Raw genomic sequence first — 19,762 nt, forward strand, 5'->3', positions numbered from 1 at the left:
CATGGACCGTGAGATCATGACCTGAGCCGAAGTTGGCCGCTTAAACGACTGAGCCACCCAGGCGCCCCACCCCTCTTTTGTATTTAACGAGCGTTTTGTAGAGAGATATGTTGAAGCTTTATAAAGCTTATTCCTTATCAAACTTTCATCCACTCACCTTAGCATGCTTTAAAATTTCTTGCCTGAATTAACTATAACACGATGGTTGCCAGATGGTGATTTTTAATTCTACCCTTTCTTCTACATTTATTAGTTGACATTCTGATCGAATGTCCTCTTTTCCATATTTATTTTATTCATACTAGTATGGGTTCATTGATTTTATATTATTCAATGAGTTAGGACTCATTATTGCCATATTTATCTTCATGCTGTAAATTTATGTGGCTCCTGGGGGCTCCTTTCAGGCTGGTTCCTATGTCCCCATCGCTCTTTGAGCACTTCCTTACTTTGTGACATAAAAAGATGCTTTAGATTCATCTTATACTTTTCCTGTCCCAGGCCCAGAATCGGCCACTCCTCCCAAGAGCTCATTCCTCTCAGCTGCAGAATGGCATTTAGAAACCAAGATCTAAGTGGGATGCCCGGCTGGCTTAGTCATAGAGTATGCAACTCTTGATCTCGGAGTTGTGAGTTTCAGCCCCATGCTGGGTGTAGAGAGTACTTAACAATTTTTGGTTTTAATCCTTAAAAGAAAGAAACCAAGATCTTATTAACCATAGGGGTGCTCACGGTCATCAGCTATCACTGCTCCCAGGCCCTGTGAGTGGATGCTGCTAGGAGCTGAGCTCCACTGGAGATGTCCAAAGTCTTGCCTCCATGTAGTGGACAACACCAGTTAAATGGCCTAGGATCCTGCAACTTGGACTGGTGGGTCCTTTCTTCGTAGCCCACATTCCAAGAAGCTATGCCTACAAAGCAGAGGTCCTGTCCTGTCTCCCACGGCTCCCTCTCTTCTTCCAAAGCCTCATGCTCTGGCCTGGGAGCTTCTAGTTCTATCTGACTGTGTCATCCTTGCTCTTTCTCCTTGTCACACTAATCTGTGTGTTCGCTTCTAACTTCTTGGTTTCCCGGGTGGACTTTCAGAGTCCATGGGTCCCAGGCAGCCCAAAAGCTGTGAACAATCCATCCCAGCTCCCAGAACCCAGGACCCCAGGAACCTGTTTGTCCCAGAGAAGAAGTCTCCCACTGAAAAACAGCACCAAAAAAATATTTATGTTCCTCCCGGTAACAGTCCATCTTTCTCTATATTAATTTCTAAAGGATTAAAAACAAAAAGTTTAAAGTGGTGTAGTAAAGTGATATGTACCTTTTTAGGCTTGTGGGGGTGATATTTTGGTTCCAAAGTCAGGGCTCCTCAGCTAGGCTTGCATTTCTGAGCTTCTTCACTTTCTCTTACCTCTGACACCACAGTTTGTTTTTTTTTTAATGTTTATTTATTTTGAGAGCGAGAGAGAGAGGGGGCAGGGGAGGGGCACAGAGAGAAGGAGACAGAATCCCAAGCAGGTTCTGCATTGTCAGTGCGGAGCCCAACACGGGGCTTGAACCCACGAACCCGTGAGATCATGACCTGCGCTGAAATCAAGAGTCAGCCGCTTAACTGACTGAGCCACCCCAGCGTCCCACCACAGTTTTTGCTAAAAGCACCATTGTTATTCCTTCCTCTGCTGATCTGCTCAGCTTCCATCCCCAGAAACGTGTCCATATATGTACCCTGAAGATGATATATAAATCTTCTGGTTCCTACTACCTACTACAGGTGCCTAACCTGGGGTGAGAAAGGCTCACAGAGTACATGAAACAGCCGTTCATGGGAAAGGTGATCAGAAGTCAGTCCCAGCCCATTATACAGTCGATCTTCTGCTTCTTGGAAATTCCTACAGGGTTCCACACATGATGGATGTTTAATAACGTTGTCAAGCTAACTAGCAGTCATTTCTAGTGGATACCCATAAAAAGTCACCACCAAGGCCTATAATTTTGGACCTCAGAGCTTTCATTTTTCCAAATGGGAGAGGCACGTAATAAATATCTCCAGAACCACAATGTGATATGACACTAGCCATTAAGGCTCAAGGAACCAATATCCATGAAACAGTCCCTTGTCCATTAATAATAGTTAGGAAATGTCATATCTCACTGCTGTATACTGGGCTGCAAATCTTACATTCTTTATTTAAGAACAGATAAATAAATAAGCATAAGTTGGTCTGACTTCTCTTGGTGTACAGTAGTGAGATCTTTGTAACCATCATTTCAAACACGAATCCATGAGTTCTGAGTCAAGGTCTCCCTCTTCAAGACTAATGATTCTTCCCTTTTAGGGCTACAAACCATTCTGAGAAAGTGACAACGGGTGCAGATTCCTCTGTGTCTGAGAGGGTAGAGGTGCAGAATAATATGCATGTGCCCCAGCAGAAGTGTGCCCATAACCTCAGGGAGTTCGATCACTGAAGCTCCAGGTAAGGAACCCCTGCCCCCGGCCAGCGCTTCCCAAACGTCAATGTGCCAACGAATCACCAATGCTGCTTTGAGTGGCAAACTTCTAGAACAGAGGTCAACACACTTTTCCTCTACAGGGACAGATAGTAAATATTTTAGGCTTCGCGGGCCACACCGTAACTGCCACAACTACTCAACCCTGCCACTGTAGGAGAAAGCAGCCACACACTAATTCCCAAACGAATGGATGCCCTGGGTTCCAACAAAACTTTGATTTGCGGAAACAGGGGGCAGGCTGGATTTGACCCGAGGAATATGCTAGAAGGCATTACTTTGAAACCCAGCACAAGGACTGTAACAGCAAATTACAAAACTGAACTCAGCTCTGATGTTTTTAAGACTCACATTTCTTTTTACTGCAAATCTACCACATTCGGTTTGTTATCAACGTAACCAACAATTCCCACCACTACACTTTTTCCTACTGGACAATTTGTTAGGAAGAAGCCATTGTTCCATTTTGCAGCCAACACAGCAAGGGTCAGAATAACTCCACATTATAAACATTTCCTGAAAGACCCTTTGTGGCCTGCTTTTCTAACTCACAGAGCAGTTCTATTAATTGACAGCTGACCGCACGCCAGACATAAAAGCAGAACACATTCTCCCGTGTTCCGAGCTGCCCGTTTCTCTTCTGAATCCTGCTGTCATTTTAACAAGCCTGGCAGCTGTCAGACTCAGGCCAACAGTCACAAGGGCTTTGTCTCCACAGAGACTTGTTTTCGCAAAAATTAGGACCCACACTAGCCTCTTGCCCGGCCTATCCCGTCCTTCATGGCAAAAGAGCAAATGCTTGACTACCGAGCGCCTTCCTGGGTGAGATGCCCGGGTCGCTTCCTGTTTCCTGACTGTTTCAGGCAAGCCCCTTCAACCGCAACCACCTGACTCCACAGAATGGAAGTGGTTTCGACGGGTCTTCCTCCCAAGTGTACTGCATTCTGGAGTTCACACCTGGCCAGCCAGCCGCCGACCTGCTCTGTCGGAGGGATTTTAGCATGACCTATGTTGGGTGTATATCAGCGATACCTCAACAACCACTTTTTTTTTTTTTTGAAAGAGAGAGAGAGTGAAAGCATGAACGGGGGAGAGGCAGAGAGAGGGAGAAAGAGAATTCCAGGCAGGCTCTGCACACCAGCACAGAGCCCAACACGGGGCTCAATCCCACAAACCATGAGATCATGACCTGGGCCCAAATCAAGAGTTGGACGTTCAATCGACTGAGCCACCCAGGCAACCCCTCAACGACCGTTTTGGAGTGACTGAGAAAACTTTTCAGCTATTGCACACCCTAAGAGAAAAAGCCAGCTCTAGCTAGAAATGACTTAGGCCCACGATGTGTTTCTAGCCATTTTCACTGGTTTCCCAAGGTGAGCCTCACGAAATTAGACATTAACTTCTTTAGGATTGCCAGCTATTGTTTAAAAACCTACAGCATCTAGGTGTCTAAACAGCACAAAGGGCAAAACTCTACAAAGCACAAATGATGCTTAGCATTTTGTATGGAGGTCCAAGTCAAATTTATGAGCAAGCGCCTTTTATCAAATCTCACACAACTAATCGGAAAAGAGTTATAAGTAACAGAACACTGGCAATCATAAAATCAATACCTTGCCGCCCACCTCCTACCATGGCAATGGACAAAGGACATTCATCATCTCGATCTGGTGGAATAAGCCAACACAGTGGCTCTGGGGTTTCTCGTGTGTTGGTTATTGTTGTATGTTTGAGGAATGTGTTTGGGACTGTAGGGCATTCACGGCGGCATTTTTACCTGGAGGTCAGATTTTTTTTTTTTCCCTAAATCGCTGGCAGAGATTGTCCAATCACAAGTGATTCATCTTGTGCCTACACAGTAACTCTAGAGGTTATGAGAGAATGAAAGTAATAATAACATGAGTCTGTAGGTCACAGGTACTTTAAACTTGTATCTCCAACAAGAGTAATAAGATACAGTGAGACTTGATTTCTTAAGGGAATGAGCAAAATATATTTTATCTTAGTTTTTAAAAGCCCTGATGACCCTTAGATATTCACAGTGGCCTTGCAAAAGCGCATTCACTCACCTACTCACCTTGGTGATGAGCAATTTATAGATGGCACGTAACAAACAGGCTATTTCATTCATTTTATTCTCCCTGCTTCCCCGGGGGAGAAGTGGATCCATAAGTGGATCCAAGGGACCTGGGGATCCATAAGTGGATCCAAGGGCAAAAAAATACGGGTGATACTGTAAGACTTTTATAACAGTAGGGAGGTTGGGTTAAGATGATTTTCTTATTCACTTGTAGAGGCGACAGTTTTGACCGTGCTAAGAAGAGAAATGCTAGGGATCTCAGATAGAATCTAGTTAAACAACGAAGATGGCCTGGAGTGCCAGACCTCTCACCAGCTCCACATGCCGGGGCCACGCCAGCTGGGCATACAGCGCGCGCCGACCAAGCCATCTGGAAGCTTTGTGCTAGAAAACATCAACCTTTCATCTATGTACGTGCTGAAGGGTGAAGTTTATAGTCAAAAAGATTTCTTCCCTTACAGCGTAGTTTTGTTTTGCTTTGTTTTTTATCATTTCATCTTACATGGGGAGGCACATGCGTCCTTTAAGACACTGCCAGGTTTATGTGAGTACCCCCCAAACACTCACACTCCTCACTCTGGGACACTAGCTGCCCAAAGCAGAGGCAGCCCATCTTGCATTCCTCCCAGTTAAAACTGTCCTCCCAGTAGTCATACTTGCACGTGATGAGCCTCAGCATAAGCCCGCTCAAAAGCAGCCGTGCACCCTCACCCATCCGCGCTCACGCTTCTTCTGGTCTTTTTCCTAACCTTTAAAAAAATTTTTTTTTACATTTATTTATTTTTGATAGAGAGAGACAGAGCACAAGTGGGGGAGGGGCAGAGAAAGAAGGAGACACAGAAACCGAAGCAGGTGCCAGGCTCCGAGCTGTCAGCACAGAGCCCGACGTGGGGCTCGAACTCACGAACTAGGAGATCATGACCTGAGCTGAAGTCGGACGCCTAACCGGCTGAGCCACCCAGGCGTCCCTTTTTCCTAACCTTTAAAAAATATCCCCAAAAAACGAACTTGAAGAGCAGCCATGGGATCGTGAAATAAAAAGTCAAAGACACAACAGTCGTTCAGTACTACAGAGCAGACCACTTCTGTCTCCCCTAGACCACTTCTCTTCCCTCCCCACTACACCTGCGCCTCTAGCTCATCTACCCAGGCTCAGCCCTGCCTCTGTTTGTTCCTGCTACGCCTGCTGTCCAGAGCCTTCTTCCTCACCTCCCCGGCTGGACTATTCTTCAGCTTAGAGGCTGAAGGGCGAGGTAGAAGTGGTCCCAAACAGACCAAGGCACACTTGTGATGCACCTGCTCCTGCCTCTTGCTGCTCTTCACCCGTGCGTTTCCTTACTGTTTGCTCAACTGTAAGCCCTGAGATCCTGCCGCCCCGCCTACCACCACTGAACATGGTGGAAGCATGTGGAAGCATTGACGAAAGAGGCATCGGGCACAGAAATACTAGTGCTGCTCCCCTCTTCTGCATCGGTAAGTCCAGATGAGGCAATGCACTAACATCTAGAAGCACTAAGGTGCCCGAAGACAGAATTTTGGGCAGAGCAGAGTCCCTGGACCTTGGAAATTCACTAATGGGAATCTCAGCTCGGCACTAATTAGCTACATGGCCTTAGGCAAATCATTTAACCTCGCTGAGTTTCAGTTTCCTCATCCGTTAAGCAAGAAGAATCACACCTCGCTCAAAATACTGTTTTGAGGATGAAACGGGTAATTGCTAAGGTATCCAGTCCAGCAGCCAGCTGCTCGATAAACACTGCTATCCTCTCCCCTACTTGCCGCCTAACTTCCCTTTGGGAGCAAACGTGACATTACCAACAAGAAAATAGAACTTTCAGGAATACATCAGAAGGAAGAAATGGAGAGAAAAGCACAAGAAAGAGGTAGCAGAATTATCTTTAAAGGCAAAATGTATCTGAAAGGGCAGGAGAGTTTTAACACACGAGCAAACAGGAACCTTGCTAAATGTGCTATTTCCATTTGCATGAGGTCTGTTTTTGTGGCTGACTAGAAACCCTCATTGCATAATGCCATAGAAGGCAGCTGTGCTCTAAAAAAGGTTTGGTGTAGTTATAGTAGGAGCTGGTAAAACAGTGCCAAAAGTCTCTTGGCTCAGGATGAATTCCCACAAGTGTCCTTGAATCTGTTAACTATGCAAAGATGGCTTTGCATCAATGGAAAATATAGGCATTGCATAGTCTGCCTTGAGGCTTACTCTCAAAATCACTACAGCCATGGTATAAACATTTCTTCAAAAAATACTTTTTTTAAGTTTATTTTTGAGAGAGAGAGAGAGAGAGAGAGCGAGCAGGGGCGGGGCAGAGAGAGACACAGACACAGAATCTGAAGCAGGCTCCAGGCTCAGAGCTGTCAGCACAAAGCCCCATGTGGGGTTTGAACTCACAAACAGCGAGATCATGACCTGAGCCAAGGTGGGACACAACCAACGGAGCCACCCAGGCACTCCTACACATTTCTTTTTCTTAAAACACACCTCAGAGAAAGCCAGCTGCCAAGGGTAATATAATTGGAAAATTAAAATTACCATTCAAACATTGACAACAGTCACACATCTGAGATCACCACTGGGGTTCCTCATAAACTTCTCAAAGTGAGCATGTCCAGCACGGAATTCTGGTCTCCCCTCAACACAGCCCCAGACCTGCTGTCCCCACAGTCCTCCCCATCTCACTTCCTGGCAACTCTATCCTTGTAGCAGTGCAGGTGAAAACCCTCAGCCCCATCCAGTCTCCTCTCGTTCACATGCCTCATATTCCACCTACCCCATCGGCTTCACTCTACAAATGTCTGGAATCGGACCACTTTTCCCTACTCCCCTGCTGCATCCTGGTCCAGGCCACCAGCACTCTCGCCAGGAGCATTGGCAAGATGGTGGTCTGGCTCCCCGCACCCCTCCTCTGCCCCCTACAGTCTACTCTGGGTACTGCATCCAGGGTACGGTAAGACAAAAGTCAGAGCAACGGACTCCTTCCTCCCTCAAGCCCTAGGATAGCCACAGTGCCGTGAGAAGTAAAACCAAAGTACTTCCAATGACCCACAGGGCCCCGTGACACCACTGTCACATCTCGGGGCCTCCCCTTGCGGACCCCTGGCTCCCTCTGCTCCAGGCCTGTTCTCCCCACTGCCTGCCATCTCTGCTCTCAGATACTGACTGATGGGTTTTCCTCCTCACCTCCTTCGAGGTGACTTCCTTAAGAAGGTCTTCTTTGACTGCCTTTTTAAAAATTGCAGTGCCTCCCAACATCCCCTCTCTTCTTCTTTCGGTTATCCTTCTCTGGACACATCATCTTCGAACACCGTGTGTCACTCACCTATTTTATTCGGCATCACCCCACTGAGTCCCCAGAACGTGGGCTCTACGTGTGTTGTATTTGGTGCCGCATCCCCAGCCTCTAGAACTGTGTCCAGCACATCCTGGATAGATGCTCCACTGAAAAACTGCTCTATCACATCAGGGGTTGCTATCACACCAGCCAACTAAAGCACCACGGGGGCCAGGAAGGCTCTTACTGACTCTGTCCTCTCTCTCTCTGTCCCACCACGACCGAAGTTTTCTAGGTTTCTCAATATTTTTGCAAGAGATGTCAGGCTCCCATAATTTTTCTGACCACTAAAATCATACCACATGTGTGAACGATTCCATATCCTAAAAGAGAAGTGCACGTGTCAGATATAGTAAAAATTTAAAAAATAAATTAATTAATACCCCTCCTCTACCATCACCTTCCTCTAATTAAACTGGAAGTCAGTAAGAAAACAACAAGCAACACTCACATGTTCACCATTTAAAAAAAATTTTTTTTTAAATGTTTATTTAGTTTTGAGAGACAGAGAGTGGGGAAGGGGCAGAGAGAGAGGGAGACGCAGGCTCCAGGGTCTGAGCTGTCAGCCCAGAGCCCGACGCGGGCTCGAACCCAAGGACTGTGGGATCATGACCTGAGCCGAAGTCGGGTGCTTAACCAACTGAGCCACCCAGGCACCCCATATGTTTACCATTTTTAAAAATATTTATTTCATTTGGGGGGAGCACCAGCGGGGGAGGGGCAGAGAGAGGGGGACAGAGGATCCGAAGCAGGCTCCGTGCTGACAGACTGACAGCAGTGAGCCTGATGTGGGGCTCGAACTCACAACCCGTGAGATAATGACCCGAGCTGGAGTCGGATGCTCGACCGACTTGAGCCACCCAGGCACCCCATATGCCGGTAACACGTAGCGATCCAGTCTGTCCATGACTTAAGCTGGACACAGCTATAGCTTCCTGGGAAGTATCTGAAGAGAGTTAATGAAGGGACTATATGCAGGTCTGGGCAGGGGTGAGGGTCCTCTCAAGGCCCCCAGGGATTAGCAACACTAGAAGGCCCCTACCAACCCCAGAGCTGAAGGGCAAGAGAAGAGACCTGTCACCACAGTAAGTAAAAGCTTGGTGTTCTGGAACATGGAAAGGGGCTCTTTCCAGCAGGAGCTAATAGAGAGAGGGAATGGGGGCTCAGGCAGGGAGGGAGCAAGGGTGTGGGAAAGCAGAGGAGGGTTCCGACTTCTCTCTTCTCTGTCCTATTATCTCCTGCCAGTAGTCAACCCCAACCTGAAACCAGAGGGCAAGGAAGGCTGGCTTCCCTTGGCACAGCCCAAGAAGGTCTGGGAAGATGGGAGACTGATCTGGAGGGATGAACAGAGAATGTCTGGCACACCCCCAGTGGAGGTCCTGGAGTCTTGACCAATCCAGGAAGGGCATGGAAAGGGAGCCTGGATAAGGGCCGAGACTTTTCCTTGTTTCTCCTCACTGTTAGCTGTTAGGAGCCAAGTCTGTGTCACGGAAATGCTGCCCTGGGTGGAACACTGGAAGGAGGGGGGCGGTTAACAGCTCACAACCTACGCACGAAGTGCCCTTTCCAAAGCAAATGGTCTTCGGTACCCAACACGCAAAAACCGAGATGCAATTGCTGTGTGGTATGGCCAGAGAATTTTTTAGAAAGTCTCCATTTCTGCTACCTTCAAGTTGACCCTGAAGAACTTCCCTAGGCGCATGATTAGAGTTTTGAGAACCCAACTCTCCCTGAGGTTATTTCAAATGCATAACAAGTGACCAATCAGTGAGCGATTATAGAGAATACCTACAAAGTTCCAGGGGCCACCAGCCCCGCTTCCTCCCAACAGCCACACAAAGGAAGTATTCACTGCTCAGTTGAGGTAATGTGCCCAAACTGGCATTGCCCAATCTGCCCAGTCTGCCCTAGCAGGTGCCAAAGCCCGCATAGTTTTAGAATTTCATCCAAATTAAAAATTCTTAAACATCTGACTTCAGGTTACCTGTAACAAAATGGATCCCTCCTTCTTCAACTCATTTGAATCGATGGAGATTGTGCAGGCGCGTCCACTGAGCCTTCACGGAACGGGTTTGAAAAGCACCCGGCTTCTGGATTAAGTTCTATCAATGATTTACTTTGTGGTCTGAGGCAATACTCAATTTCTCAGCTGTCTGTATCTCTTTAAATACAATGACCCTTCATCCAAACCTGTCAGGGAAATATGGAAGTGAATTACTTAATATGTCCTTCCTGTCTTTTCTACAGGCTCTGCTTCCCCAACCACCTCATGCGCATTTTGCCCAAAGCAAGAACACAGTAGTGTAGAAAGCACATCTGTCAGACGCATCTGGAGTCAAGTGGGAGACCTTCAATGGCGAACCATTTGAACTTGGACAATTTATCCAACCTTGTTGTGCCCTTGTGTGCGTCATCTGTAAACGTGGACACTAGGAAAGCCTGGGCTCACACAGTTGCTGGGTGATAAAATGAGAATGTGTGTGCAAAGCCCTCAGGATATTAATCTGGAATAGAATAACCACTTGAAAGCCGATGTAATCATTATCATCATTATAATCCTCACTATCATTTTTCATAGGTGGTTCTAAGTAGAATTGGTGAAAATGCAAAATTTCTTTGAGCATTCTCCAGAATTATTCTATGACCTTAAAATAATTCTTTTTTTTTTAAGTCTTGATAAGCAGAGTTGAAAATAACACAAATGGATATTATGATCTCCACCAAACTTGATTAATAGCTCTCATAGATAATAAAACCCAAGTTACTGAAAAGCTGGGTCAAGCTACATAGACTTGATTAGGGTACAAGAAAGGTATACTATGGGAAATTTGGGGGCAAGAGGATTTCATTTTGGACTATATGAAAAAGATATAATTCATGACAACAAAGTAAATCTGTTTGTGAATGAATGGTACCCAAAATACAGGTTAAAAAAATAAACAGTTTCATGAACGATAAAATACCCCACACACTTCTTTGAGCTCAGGGATCTGGTGAAAGCTTCCTGAAGCTTCTACCCAGCATTCACAGTATGAAGTACCCCTGCCCTCAACTGTAAAGTCTTCTGATACTCAGGAAGCTCCACCAGGCAGGGACCAGCCCTCTCCCCCACCCCCCTACCCCTCCCCGGGTCCCGGAGAGCTGGCACAGTGCCAAGCACACAAAAACGCCTTGTCACAATGTTTGCTTTGATAAATGACCGATTATCTGGCAAATCAGATCAGAGACCATGTCCATTTCCCAGGCAACCACTCAGTGCATCAGCAACATGCCTACGACCTTCCTGTATTTGGTCCCCAAGGCCATCTACTGATAGCCACAATTATAAAAAACATCTTACAATCTTACTCTGGTTGGTACAGATAAACCACAGCAGTCTTACATTTCTGATCTCACAGAAACAGACAGGCTTTGCTCAGCCAGTCCCGCCCCATCACCACTTTGTATCAATATTTTAAATCAAACGTTTAAACCATTAAAGTTCTGGAACTTTATCTACTTCACATTAATACTGTAGCCACAGTGTAGTTCCTATGAGTAGCAGGTATCCAATAAACATTTACTGAAGGGAGGGATGGAGGGAAGAAAGAAAGGTGGAAAACACATTTACCTAGGTTCCTGAATTGTCCCACATTTGAGTGAGGAGGCAGGAGAACAGATCTATGGGACACATCCAGAAACGGTACCAAGTTTTCTAGGGGCCTCACTTAATCCTTACAACAGTCCTGGAGAGGGTATCTCACTCACCCATTTTAAGGATGCAGAAACTCAGGTACAGAGAAGTTAAATAGTTTCCTGAGCATCCCCCAGCCAGTAAGTTTCAGAGCCAAGATTTAAACAGTACCAGAGATACACTGTAGTACGGCCCTACTATCTGGACACCCAAAACATCATTAGTGTTTTCATTTATAGAAAAGAAAATTAAACCCAACTAGCTAAATGACCACTAAAAAAAAAAAAAAAATCACATGCTGGGGCACCTGGGTGGCTCAGCTGGTTGAGCGTCCGACTCTTGATTTCAGCTCAGGTCATGATCCCAGGGTTGTGGGATCGAGTCCTGGGCTGGGCTCCACGCTGAGCATGGAGTCTGCTTAAGAGTCTCTCTCTCTCTCTCTCTCTCTCTCTCTCTCTCTCTCTGCCCCTTTACCCTACTCATGCTCTCTCTCTCTTAAAAAAAAATGTTTAAAAAGTCACATGCCATCTACAGGTGCAAGACCCAGTGCATCTCCTCGGTCACTACCTTAGAACACTAGAAAATAAGGACCTCTATCTGTTCTTATACATGAATATAAGTTTATGCTACAGGCTTTCTATCAGCTTTCTAACTTCAACCCAGAATTCCCACTGAAAATACAATCGCAACATTCGCATAGCACCTTGTGATTTATAAAAACAATTCTATCTATAATACCCTCCCTGTGACATACGAGATGCAGGTAACATCACCTGCTGTCAAAGACAAGGGCCATCTTAGTGACAGGCAGCCCAGAGATGCCCTCAGCGACACATCACAGCTCAAAGCACCCAGGAACACAGGGAGGCAACTTTCAAAGACCACAGCTTCTGCCACCAGTGGTTCCAAAGGAAGAAATTTCAAAAATGATTATTTTCTCCTCCAGACTGGAAATGTAAGGACATATAACGTGAATAAATACAATTCTTATCAATTCTCAAGGAGATCAACCATTTACGGAGAAGGTCTCAACATCCCTCTTCTCTCTCCCTCACTTTTGCTTTTAAAAGCCTTTGGGCAATACAAGGAGAAAAGTATTTGCTTATTGAAATTGTGGGCACACCAATCTGCTGAACACCTCAGGAGCTGTTGGCTAACTAGACTTTTGTATTTCTTGCCAGAATTATACCACAGCTCATAAACCGATTATGTTAATACCATTGAAAGATATAACACAGAGTCGCCAGCAGAGCATTTTCCCCAAAACTCAAAAGAACATCTAGGTTGTCAGACTTCAGAAAACTGATTTAAAATCTTACTTAGCAGGCGCATACCTCTGCAGTGGGTCTCATTCTTGGCTGAACACTACAATCACTTGGAGAGATTTAAAAAACACCAATGCTCAAGTTCCACCTGTGGAGATGCTGATTTAATTGTCCTGGGGTGAGGTCTGGACGCTGGGACTTTTAAAAGCCCTCCCAGTGACTCCACCGAACATCCGAGGTTGAGACCCACAGGTACAGAAAGCAAGGGGCACACCTGTCTGCTCAACTAAGTGACTCACAGATGCTAATGACCATGAACAACTTCACAATTAGTAATTAGCTGATAACATGAGTTTAAATTTTCAGACACAATCTTTCGCTGCATAATTGAAACTGCTCTCCTGGTCTTCCTGACATCTCCATACCACTTTAATCTGGAAATTCAGATGAATATAAAAATGCACTTTAAAAGTACTCAAATCCATGCAGCACTTACAAATATAAGAAAGAGATTTACAGATATAGAAATACAAAGTCACATGTAATCGTTATAAGCACTAGGAGGTATTAGTTTTCTCTTGCTGCTATAACAAGTTATCCCAACCTTAGTGGCTTAAGACAACATGAATTTATTCTTATGGTTCTGGAGGCCAGAGGGGCCTCTTCTGAGGCCAGACTCAAAAGAGCCTCCCTAACCCAAAGTCAAGGTGTGGGCATGGCTGGTTCCCTCTGAAGGCCCTGAGGGGAGAATCTGTTCCTTGCTTTTTTCAGCCTCTAGAGGCCACCTGCATTGTTTGACCCATGCATGGCTCCTTCGCTGCCTCCGTCTCCTCAGGAAGGACCCTTGTGATTACTTTAGACCCACACAGATAATCCAGGATAACCTCTCCATTTCCAGATCCCTAATCACTTCTACAAAGTCCCTTTTGCCATGTAAGGTAACATTCACAGGTTCGGGGGATCAGGACAAGGATATCTTGGGGGGGGGGCCATTATTCAGCCTGCCCCAGAATAAGGCAAATGTCACCACTACCATCCTGCCCGTCGCCCCTGCCCACCATCCTTATTTTTCAGTCAAAACTCAGACTCAGAGCTGCATGACTTAACCAGGTCTCATGTCTGGGACCGGGCTGAATTTAAATCTGATCTCATATTTCTAAGTCCCACTTTCCCTCTGCCGCAAGTGTTGCTCCCCCACGCTAAGGTGATGTTTGCAATATTACTTTCCTTTCCAAGCTCTCACCACACTGCTAACAAGAAGTGTTTTCACTCAGCCTCAGTCATTATCTCAGTTCCTCAGCCAGTACATGCCAAGTGGAAACTTCCATGCACTACCACTGGTAAACACGCTTCAAGCCAGACCCCTTCCCTACGGCCGGAAGAACCAGAAAGCCCACTGAGGCAGTAATCCATTATACAGACTATGATGTCATAACTATCTCAGTTAGCTGCGCAAGAAAGTACATGCAGAGAAAAAGCGAGCTCTCAGTTTGAAGAAACCAAAACAATCTGAACTTGCTAAGACATATACATATATAACACCCATCTCGAGAAAAATTTATAAGTGATGTCCATAGCCTGCACGCTGGAAACCAGCACGATGCCCCTATATCCTGCATGCTATTCAGAATTACCTTCCGTCTTCTTAACTGAGGACGTGGTATGTATTTAGAATCTCCGTGGTTTTTCTGGAAGGTGGTATTATTTTAGCTAGAGTCATCAGGAAGCAGTGGGTAAGGCTTTTCTACACAAAGGACGTTCTCATATGATGGTCACACTTTCACTGATGCCTTGGGGTCACACATACCCCTCCTCCCAAGCACATCAGGGAGAGAAGAACCTGGTGCTGAATCATAGCCACTTTAACAATGGGAGAAAGTAAACAAGCCAAGAAAATCTCACTGCCAAGCTTATACCTTGCCTGAGTCTGTGTTCAATCTGATGTGAAAATGGTAGGTCAGGGAAAAAAAAAAAATATCACTGCTGCATCAGAAGGCAACTGGTATAATGCGAGCAAGTTACATGATTTACCTGAACTAAGATAACTCATCGACTCCATACCCAAAACTATAACATAACAACAAACAGGGCTTTTTTTTTTTTAAAGATTTTTTTTTTTTCAACGTTTATTTATTTTTGGGACAGACAGAGGCAGAGCATGAACGGGGGAGGGGCAGAGAGAGAGGGAGACACAGAATCGGAAACAGGCTCCAGGCTCGGAGCCATCAGCCCAGAGCCTGACGCGGGGCTCGAACTCATGGACCGCGAGATCGTGACCTGGCTGAAGTCGGGCGCTTAACCGACTGCGCCACCCAGGCGCCCCAGCAAACAGGGCTTTAAAGATCATGTGGAATAATTCAAACAACAATATTTTAAATAAGCTAATGTGGTGGGAGACAGGAGGAATACTGAAATAGATTTCGTTTTTATTCATGCCAAATCCAGGCTCTGAAGCGATCATTTTTACAATTATAACCAATATTTTGGAATGATTCTTGGGGGCAGCAAGATCCCCTGACAACTAGGAGTCACTTTGGGCCACTATTTCAGAAAAGTACACCAATGCATTTTTAAAGCTTCTCAACAGGGTAGCTTTACACGGGAGTTCTGGTTTACCAGGAGTCAACCATAAACTTGTAATAAAATGAGGATGTTCTAATCCATGTGACTCAGGTATAAGCTGGCTAAACTAAAAGAGAACACACCTGCTAAGTATTCTTTACTCCATGTTTCCCTACATCCAGGTGGTTGAAGAGCCCTGGGTTCGTGTTCTGGTTCCGCCATTAATTCACCTGGACCAGCCACTCAACTCCTCTGGGCCTCAGGGTTCTCACTGGTTAAGGTGTGAGGGCTGGACAAGATGACCTCCAAGGGCTCCTCCAATGGTGACTCTAGAAGCTTCCAAAAAGAGCCATTAACAAAGTTTACTGGCTGACTTCTATCTGGAATTAGATTCCAACTGAGTTGGTAAATAAACTAAAGACGTGACACTGATGGTCAAGACCCTGAACAACAAAAAGCTGGAGAACAACATGGTGAAATAGAAAATTGGGTCCCTCTCCTGAGAAAGCTACAAAGCCTGGAGGTCCCGAGAGTTTATTTCAAAGACTCCTGAGGGTGCTCATACAACAACCCTGCAGGAGGGTCCTCATTTTCTGGACGCCTCCAGGGCTCAGAACCTCCCAAGAGACAGAGAAGGGATGTGCGAGAATGGGGAGAGGGGTCAACCTTGAGCTGGGGATTCCACCCAAAGCATCATCGGAGCATCATCACTAGTGCCCCTTCTGGCCACTGGGAGCCCGGTATAGCGTTCAAGGTCAGTCTGAGGCAGGGATGGCTATTCATTATGAGCTGGAGACTGACTGAGTGGTTAGGAATTTGCTACACCTTCTTCCTTCTGTCCTTACCTGGGCTGGGGAAAGGGGACAGTAAAGCAACCTGCATCCTCTTGAAAGTCTGCAAAATTAGCCACAGAAAATGAAAAGTGGATTCACAGAGCTGCTGAGCTCTCCCGGGATTCAGGGCCCCGAAGAGCTAGTTCCATGAAACAAATGTGCCTGCTTAAGTGGGAGAGCCCAGAAAACAAGTGACAGGAAAATTGAAGACTTGCTATAAAACTCATCTTCAAAAAGCCATAATTATCACAATCGTGTCACCTAAGCATTATTTACAAACATCCTTCTGCACAATTTCTCCTCTTTGAACAGCCCTCGTCTAGATATAGTGCCATTACTCAGGGCAACATTTTAGATTAATTAAGTAGTAAAACACGGGAAAACAAGCATTTTTCAATCAAAACTCTGGAGTGAATATAATTTAAATTAAGATGCAGGGGAATGGGCATAAAAGGGGGAGAAGCTGACTTTTCACCTTTGTGCTGATAACCCCTACTTACCAGTTGTATAACATATCAGTTTCCAGTGTTGTGTCCATGACCCAACACCGTAAAAGGGAGAAAGTGTACAATTTTCCCTATTTTGCAGATGGGAAAACTGAGACTCTAAGGAAATTAAATGATTCCTCCAAAGGCGAGGCACCCCACTCCCGACCACCCACCTCCTTATTTCGATGCCTCCCTCAGGACATGAAGCACTGTCCATGTGATTCTGTTTTCATGGTGACACTAAAATAATTTTTGCATCAAAAGCCGTCGTACATTCCATCTGGGCCTTGCTTTTGAACCTTTAGGGCCTCAGAATACTCTGGGTTGAGTCCTGGAAAAATGAAGTAAATTTTCAACACCTGCATCAACAGGGTTTTGCCTACAAGCAGAGACAGGCAAGAGAATGCTCCTCATTGTCTGTTGTTATTACTGCAATTCTCCTCATAACCTACCAATTACCTTTTTTACATTTTTATAAGTGAAGTGTAATTGACATACAATGTTATACTGGTTTCAGGTCTACAACATAGTGACTCGACGACCCTATACATCACTCATTGCCCATCACGATAAGTGTCCTCACCAGGCAACGTGATTATTCCCCACGCTGGACTTTTCATCCCCGTGACTTGTTTTATAACTGGGAGTTGGTATCTTTTAATTCCCTTCACCTGTCTTGTCCCCTCCCCTGCCCCCCTCCCCCTCTGGCAACCACCAGTTTGTTCTCTGTTTTCAGGAGTCTACTTCTGTTTTTGCTTGTTTGTTTTGTTTTTTAGATTCCACATATATGTGACATATGCCATTTGCCTTTGTCTGACTTGTTTCACCTAGCCTAAAATACCTTCTAGATCCATCCACGTTGTCCCCAATGGCAAGATTTCATTCTTTTTTTTATGACTGAGTAATATTCCATTGTGGGTACATGGATTTCTTTAAGGCCCAGGCCTCATGGTTCATGGCCATGTTCTGCTTGTACGAAGCGGAAAAGTAGCACATAATTCCACATTACTTCCACGTCTTCCAGGCCCTGGCCAGCCAAAGACAGGGCTGTTTGCCTTTCTTCATTCTATTTTTGGACAGCACTCTATCACAAAACACCTCGCAGTCCCAGCCCTGTTAATCAATAGTCACTTAAGGTAAATTTGTCACGGAAGTGTATAAACATCTAGGTTCAACAGTGTTTTCCAGGGCGCCTGAGTGGCTCAGTTGGTTAAGCGTCCAACTCTTGATTTCGGCTCAGGTCATGATCTCACAGTTTGTGAGTTCAAACCCTGCATCAGGCTCTGCACTCTCAATGCGTAGCCTGCTTGGAATTCTCTCTCTCCTTCTCTCTGCCCCTCTCCTGCTCATGCGCTCTCTCTCCCTCTCTCTCTCCCTCTCTCTCTCACACACACACACACACACACACACACAAAAGAAAAAAAAAACTTGGGGCGCCTGGGTGGCTCAGTCGGTTAAGCGTCTGACTTCAGCTAAGGTCATGATCTCACAGTTCATGGGTTGGAGCCCCACATCGGGCTCTGTGCTGACAGCTCAGAGCCTGGAGCCTGCTTCAGATTCTGTGTCTCCTTCTCTCTCTGCCCTTCCCCTGCTCTCTCTCTCTCTCTCAAAAATAAATAAACATTTAAAAAAATTATAAAAAAAAAGGAAAAAAACTTAAAAAAAATTTTTTTTAGATAGCATTTTCCAAAATAATGCATTTGCCCTATTACTTTAAGTCATCAGATAACTAAAACAACAGCAGCAGGAAAAACAGCCCCAGTCTATGCTCAGGTGGTGGGTGTGAGTTGAGCTTTATTTTTAGGATCTCTAAGTCTACAAAGTCTATTGAAACGAGTGAAGCAGGGTAGGGTGATGGCTCTGTCCCACATGTGGTCTGTCTCAACTTGGAGTCAGGCTGCCCCAGGCCTCTTGTGTCACGAATGAATCCCTCCCACCTACTCCAGTTTCTAGGATCAACCCCAACCTTAGTGGAGACGCCTGGGTAACTCTGGTGCCATCCTCTGGGACCCCACCCGAGTCCCCCCGGAATGCCGACTTGGCTATGACATCCTGCCCGGGCTCCTCTACCTCCACTGGCGTTGATTCCTTAGGCTTCCAGGTCTGAAGCTCACTGGACCCCTGGCTGCCCCTCCCTCCCCCAAGCACCTGGATCCACCACCCTTCCTTCAACCCTGTACTCTAGGACTGGGACTCGGTCCCTGAGATACCGCCACCTCTGGCAATACTCCCCGATCTGCCTGCTTCAACTTCCCATTGCAACCCATTATCCCGAGGGGCCGCCGCCGAGTCCCCGACCTTCCGCGGCCTCTCCATCGTGTCTGACAGGTGGACTTCCTCCCAGGGCTCCCACGGGGCAAGTCCACCACACTCCTTCCGGGCCTGGCTGGGCCCCAAGGACAAGACCGGCAGCTCTTCGACCAGCCGTCTGCATTTCAGACCACGTTCTTCTTTAAACGTCTCCGTTTTAGCCTGTTTACTGGTGGACGCAGAGCGACTGAGAGGCTGTCCTCATCACCAGCCCCTCACTATTTACTTGAGGTCTGCCGCAGCTCGCATACAGCAACCTATTAATTGCCCTGCAGACATCATGATGCGGCAAATTTCACTATTTTCACACAGAGATGAGAAACCTAGGATCCCATTCTAACAAGAACCGTGCCTAAGTTCAGTTGGCGAGATGGGGGCAAAATGAAAACTAACCCAGAGTCTCCCGGCTTCGTCTTACAGTATGAACTCTCTCTGGGGAAACCAGGTTTCGTACACACCGAGTTATGTCGATTACCCAGTGCAGGAGGGCAGAGGATGTCCCTTCTGGCTCATGTGGGCCAGCCCCCTATTATGGACATGCGCTGGGGCTCCCTGGCGAGCCCGTCACCTGCCTGCTGGACTCATGAGGCCACCGCATACTTGTTCCACTGCACAGAAGGGGACAGAGCACGCATTTGCTCAAATTCCCAACTCAGTACTTCTGATAAACCCAACTGTCTCCAATAAAATCGGAAGGACTTTGGTACTTCC

At 46.1% G+C, this 19,762-nt stretch overlaps 1 protein-coding gene across 4 annotated transcripts in view; it reads right to left on the bottom strand.

The window, feature by feature from the left end:
• The window catches only part of RNF152 (ring finger protein 152), a 78,913-nt gene that overhangs the window by 31,583 nt on the left and 27,568 nt on the right, over positions 1 to 19,762 (bottom strand). The gene's annotated exons all lie outside the window — the stretch shown is intronic.

Source organism: Prionailurus bengalensis, chromosome D3 (assembly GCF_016509475.1).
Source record: "Prionailurus bengalensis isolate Pbe53 chromosome D3, Fcat_Pben_1.1_paternal_pri, whole genome shotgun sequence".
Classification (NCBI taxonomy): domain Eukaryota; kingdom Metazoa; phylum Chordata; class Mammalia; order Carnivora; family Felidae; genus Prionailurus; species Prionailurus bengalensis.